The 5,659-nt window shown below is 41.7% G+C and overlaps 1 long non-coding RNA gene across 6 annotated transcripts; it reads left to right on the forward strand.

Moving 5' to 3' along the window:
- The first annotated feature begins 4,129 nt into the window (after positions 1 to 4,129).
- LOC127929931 (uncharacterized) lies at positions 4,130 to 5,196 on the forward strand. 6 transcript variants are annotated; one of them, XR_008136370.1, is made up of 3 exons: positions 4,130 to 4,199; positions 4,665 to 4,730; positions 5,163 to 5,196. It is a non-coding gene; the product is annotated as an uncharacterized LOC127929931 (long non-coding RNA). The 6 variants fall into 6 exon arrangements; XR_008136369.1 differs by lacking the exon at positions 5,163 to 5,196 and adding an exon at positions 4,917 to 4,950; XR_008136372.1 differs by lacking the exon at positions 4,130 to 4,199 and adding an exon at positions 4,316 to 4,385.
- The last annotated feature ends 463 nt before the right edge of the window (positions 5,197 to 5,659 follow it).

Below are 5,659 nucleotides of genomic sequence, written 5' to 3' on the forward strand. Positions count from 1 at the left end.
GTTAACATCAGAATGAATGGTGGGTTGGAGTTAACATCAGAATGAATGGTGGGTTGGAGTTAACATCAGAATGAATGGTGGGTTGGAGTTAACATCAGAATGAATGGTGGGTTGAGCAACATCAGAATGAATGGAGGGTTGGAGTTAACATCAGAATGAATGGAGGGTTGAGTTAACATCAGAATGAATGGAGGGTTGGAGTTAACATCAGAATGAATGAAGGGTTGGAGTTAACATCAGAATGAATGGAGGGTTGGAGTTAACATCAGAATGAATGGTGGGTTGGAGTTAACATCAGAATGAATGGTGGGTTGGAGTTAACATCAGAATGAATGGTGGGTTGGAGTTAACATCAGAATGAATGGTGGGTTGGCCGCTGTGGGAAAGAGGAAATGAGGAATATATGTGTAATTATTTAACCACAGGGACCGCCGATGTGAGCATTTTTTAAATAAGGGGGATTGGAAGTGATGCAAACAATTAAATTGAGAGATTGTAGGTTCTATCTGTAATATTAAAGTATAATAAATAAACAAACAAACAACATTGTAGTTACTCCACCATATTAACCTAAATGACAGAGTAGAAATAAGGACGTCTGTACAGAATAAAAAATATTCCAAAACATGCATCCTGTTTGTAATAAGGCACTAAGGTAAAAATGCAAAAAAATGTTGCAAAGAAATGTACTTTATGTCCTGAATACAAAGTGTTATGTTTGGGGAAAATCCAACACCACACTGAGTACCACTCTTCATATTTTCAAGCATGGTGGTGGCTGCATCATGTTAAGAGTATGCTTGTCATCAGCAAGGTCTAGGGAGTTTTTTAAAGATAAAAATAAACGGAATAGAGCTATGCACAGGTACAATCTTAGAGGAAAACCTTGTTCAGTTTGCTGTCCAACAGACACAGAGAGAAAAATTCACCTTTCAGCAGGACAATAGCCTTAAAAACAAGGCCAAAAAATCCCTGGAGTTGTTGACCAAAAAATTACATAGACTGTTCCTGAGTGGCCTAGTTATAGTTTTGACTTAACTCTTCTTGAAAATCTATGACAAAACTAGAAAATGGCTGTCTAGCAATGATCAACAACCAACTTGACATAACTTGAAGAATTTTAGAAAGAATCATGTGCAAATATTGTACAATCCAGGTGTGTAAACCTCTGAGAGACTCACCCAGAAATATTCACAGCTCTTAGAGACTCACCCAGAAATACTCACAGCTCTGAGAGACTCACCCAGAAATACTCACAGCTCTTAGAGACTCACCCAGAAATACTCACAGCTCTTAGAGACTCACCCAGAAATACTCACAGCTCTTAGAGACTCACCCAGAAATACTCACAGCTCTTAGAGACTCACCCAGAAATACTCACAGCTCTTAGAGACTCACCCAGAAGGACTCACAGCTCTTAGAGACTCACCCAGAAAGACTCCCAGCTCTAAGAGACTCACCCAGAAGGACTCACAGCTCTTAGAGACTCACCCAGAAGGACTCACAGCTCTTAGGAGACTCACCCAGAAAGACTCCCAGCTCTAAGAGACTCACCCAGAAGGACTCACAGCTCTTAGAGACTCACCCAGAAAGACTCACAGCTCTTAGAGACTCACCCAGAAATACTCACAGCTGTAATCGCTGCCAAAGGTGATTCTAACATGTATTGACTCAGGAGGTTGAACACTTAAATAAGCAATTAGTGTTTCATTTTCCATCATTTCTTTACAATTGTTAGATTTTTTCTTCCACTTTAACATTACAGAGTATTTTGTGTAGATCGTTGACAATAAATTACAATTAAATCCATTTTAATCGCACCTTGTTACATAACAAAATGTGGAAAAGTCAAGAGGTGTGAACACTTTCTGAAGGCAGTATAGCAGTCTACTGAATAAATAGCCTGAACCTGTCCATATAGCAGTCTACTGAATAAATAGCCTGAATATGTCCATATAGCAGTCTACTGAATAAATAGCCTGAATATGTCCATATAGCAGTCTACTGAATAAATAGCCTCAAGGTAAAGGATAACTATTTCAAGTGAACCTATATCTACTCAGTATAATCCTAAAATACTACCTCGACTTGCGATAAGAGGTAAGAGGATATTCTCTATACAGGTACACACACATACTGTTGCTAGGTAACTAGTACTTGAAAACTCGTAGAGAGATGACACCTGAGTTTCCCACTTGGAAAGTATCAGAATTAACCAGGCTGTTAAACTTAGGTTAATGTTCACTCCTAGGTTCCCGAGTTTCCGTCACGAAATGCAGCATATTTGTAGCAGTGGTTTAGAGTTGAGTCAGATAGAGAGACAATCTATCACACAATCACTACCAGTTCCAGTAACTACTACCTATGTATTTGTCCTGGTTCCAGTAACTACTACCTATGTATTTGTCCTGGTTCCAGTAACTACTACCTATGTATTTGTCCTGGTTCCAGTAACTACTACCTATGTATTTGTCCTGGTTCCAGTAACTACTACCTATGTATTTGTCCTGGTTCCAGTAACTACTACCTATGTATTTGTCCAGGTTCCAGTAACTACTACCTATGTATTTGTCCTGGTTCCAGTAACTACTACCTATGTCCAGGTTCCAGTAACTACTACCTATGTATTTGTCCTGGTTCCAGTAACTACTACCTATGTCCTGGTTCCAGTAACTACTACCTATGTATTTGTCCTGGTTCCAGTAACTACTACCTATGTATTTGTCCTGGTTCCAGTAACTACTACCTATGTCCAGGTTCCAGTAACTACTACCTATGTCCTGGTTCCAGTAACTACTACCTATGTCCTGGTTCCAGTAACTACTACCTATGTCCTGGTTCCAGTAACTACTACCTATGTATTTGTCCTGGTTCCAGTAACTACTACCTATGTATTTGTCCTGGTTCCAGTAACTACTACCTATGTATTTGTCCTGGTTCCAGTAACTACTACCTATGTATTTGTCCTGGTTCCAGTAACTACTACCTATGTATTTGTCCTGGTTCCAGTAACTACTACCTATGTCCAGGTTCCAGTAACTACTACCTATGTATTTGTCCTGGTTCCAGTAACTACTACCTATGTATTTGTCCTGGTTCCAGTAACTACTACCTATCTATTTGTCCAGGTTCCAGTAACTACTACCTATGTATTTGTCCTGGTTCCAGTAACTACTACCTATGTATTTGTCCTGGTTCCAGTAACTACTACCTATGTATTTGTCCTGGTTCCAGTAACTACTACCTATGTATTTGTCCTGGTTCCAGTAACTACTACCTATGTATTTGTCCTGGTTCCAGTAACTACTACCTATGTATTTGTCCTGGTTCCAGTAACTACTACCTATGTCCTGGTTCCAGTAACTACTACCTATGTATTTGTCCTGGTTCCAGTAACTACTACCTATGTATTTGTCCTGGTTCCAGTAACTACTACCTATGTATTTGTCCTGGTTCCAGTAACTACTACCTATGTATTTGTCCTGGTTCCAGTAACTACTACCTATGTATTTGTCCTGGTTCCAGTAACTACTACCTATGTATTTGTCCTGGTTCCAGTAACTACTACCTATGTATTTGTCCTGGTTCCAGTAACTACTACCTATGTATTTGTCCTGGTTCCAGTAACTACTACCTATGTCCTGGTTCCAGTAACTACTACCTATGTATTTGTCCTGGTTCCAGTAACTACTACCTATGTATTTGTCCTGGTTCCAGTAACTACTACCTATGTATTTGTCCAGGTTCCAGTAACTACTACCTATGTATTTGTCCAGGTTCCAGTAACTACTACCTATGTATGTGTCCTGGTTCCAGTAACTACTACCTATGTATTTGTCCTGGTTCCAGTAACTACTACCTATGTATATGTCCTGGTTCCAGTAACTACTACCTATGTATTTGTCCAGGTTCCAGTAACTACTACCTATGTATGTGTCCTGGTTCCAGTAACTACTACCTATTTATTTGTCCTGGTTCCAGTAACTACTACCTATGTATTTGTCCTGGTTCCAGTAACTACTACCTATGTATTTGTCCTGGTTCCAGTAACTACTACCTATGTATGTGTCCTGGTTCCAGTAACTACTACCTATGTATGTGTCCTGGTTCCAGTAACTACTACCTATGTCCAGGTTCCAGTAACTACTACCTATGTATTTGTCCTGGTTCCAGTAACTACTACCTATGTATGTGTCCAGGTTCCAGTAACTACTACCTATGTCCTGGTTCCAGTAACTACTACCTATGTATTTGTCCTGGTTCCAGTAACTACAACCTATGTATGTGTCCTGGTTCCAGTAACTACTACCTATGTCCAGGTTCCAGTAACTACTACCTATGTATTTGTCCTGGTTCCAGTAACTACTACCTATGTATGTGTCCAGGTTCCAGTAACTACTACCTATGTCCAGGTTCCAGTAACTACTACCTATGTATTTGTCCTGGTTCCAGTAACTACTACCTATGTATGTGTCCAGGTTCCAGTAACTACTACCTATGTCCAGGTTCCAGTAACTACTACCTATGTATTTGTCCTGGTTCCAGTAACTACTACCTATGTATTTGTCCTGGTTCCAGTAACTACTACCTATGTATTTGTCCTGGTTCCAGTAACTACTACCTATGTATGTGTCCAGGTTCCAGTAACTACTACCTATGTCCAGGTTCCAGTAACTACTACCTATGTATTTGTCCTGGTTCCAGTAACTACTACCTATGTATGTGTCCAGGTTCCAGTAACTACTACCTATGTCCAGGTTCCAGTAACTACTACCTATGTATTTGTCCTGGTTCCAGTAACTACTACCTATGTATTTGTCCTGGTTCCAGTAACTACTACCTATGTATTTGTCCTGGTTCCAGTAACTACTACATATGTATTTGTCCTGGTTCCAGTAACTACTACCTATGTCCAGGTTCCAGTAACTACTACCTATGTATTTGTCCTGGTTCCAGTAACTACTACCTATGTATTTGTCCTGGTTCCAGTAACTACTACCTATGTATTTGTCCTGGTTCCAGTAACTACTACCTATGTATTTGTCCTGGTTCCAGTAACTACTACCTATGTATTTGTCCTGGTTCCAGTAACTACTACCTATGTCCAGGTTCCAGTAACTACTACCTATGTATTTGTTCCAGTAACTACTACCTATGTCCAGGTTCCAGTAACTACTACCTATGTATTTGTCCTGGTTCCAGTCATTAACACTTCCTCCATGTCATGAACGTGGTGGTCTGAAGAAGCGGTTGATGAAAACAGTGTTGAAATTAGTAGCGTGGGGTCCCACTCTGTCCTCCAGGTGTTCTATCGCTACCTGGGCCGTCCCACCCGCCGACCCGCCCATCAACCCTCCGAAAGCCCCTCCTATCGTCATCCCCATCGCCCCGCCACCGCCCCCATCGCCATCCCCATGGCGGCCCCCGCGTGCCAGCCCCAACCCCGCCCCTACGGCGAGCGACGTCCTCAACCATCCGTTGTCCATCTCGGCTTTAGCCCGGATCTCTGCTCCCACGCTGTTGTTGTAAGCTTCCATCTGCCAGCGCAGCGCCTCCCCGCGGTACTGCTGCTCCAGCTCCCTCCACGCCTCCTCCGTCTCCGCCGCCCTCTTCTTCAGCAGCTTCCTCTCTTCCTTCCTCACGCTCTCCTCCGCCTGCC

This window comes from Oncorhynchus keta, chromosome 5 (genome assembly GCF_023373465.1).
Source record: "Oncorhynchus keta strain PuntledgeMale-10-30-2019 chromosome 5, Oket_V2, whole genome shotgun sequence".
NCBI lineage: Eukaryota > Metazoa > Chordata > Actinopteri > Salmoniformes > Salmonidae > Oncorhynchus > Oncorhynchus keta.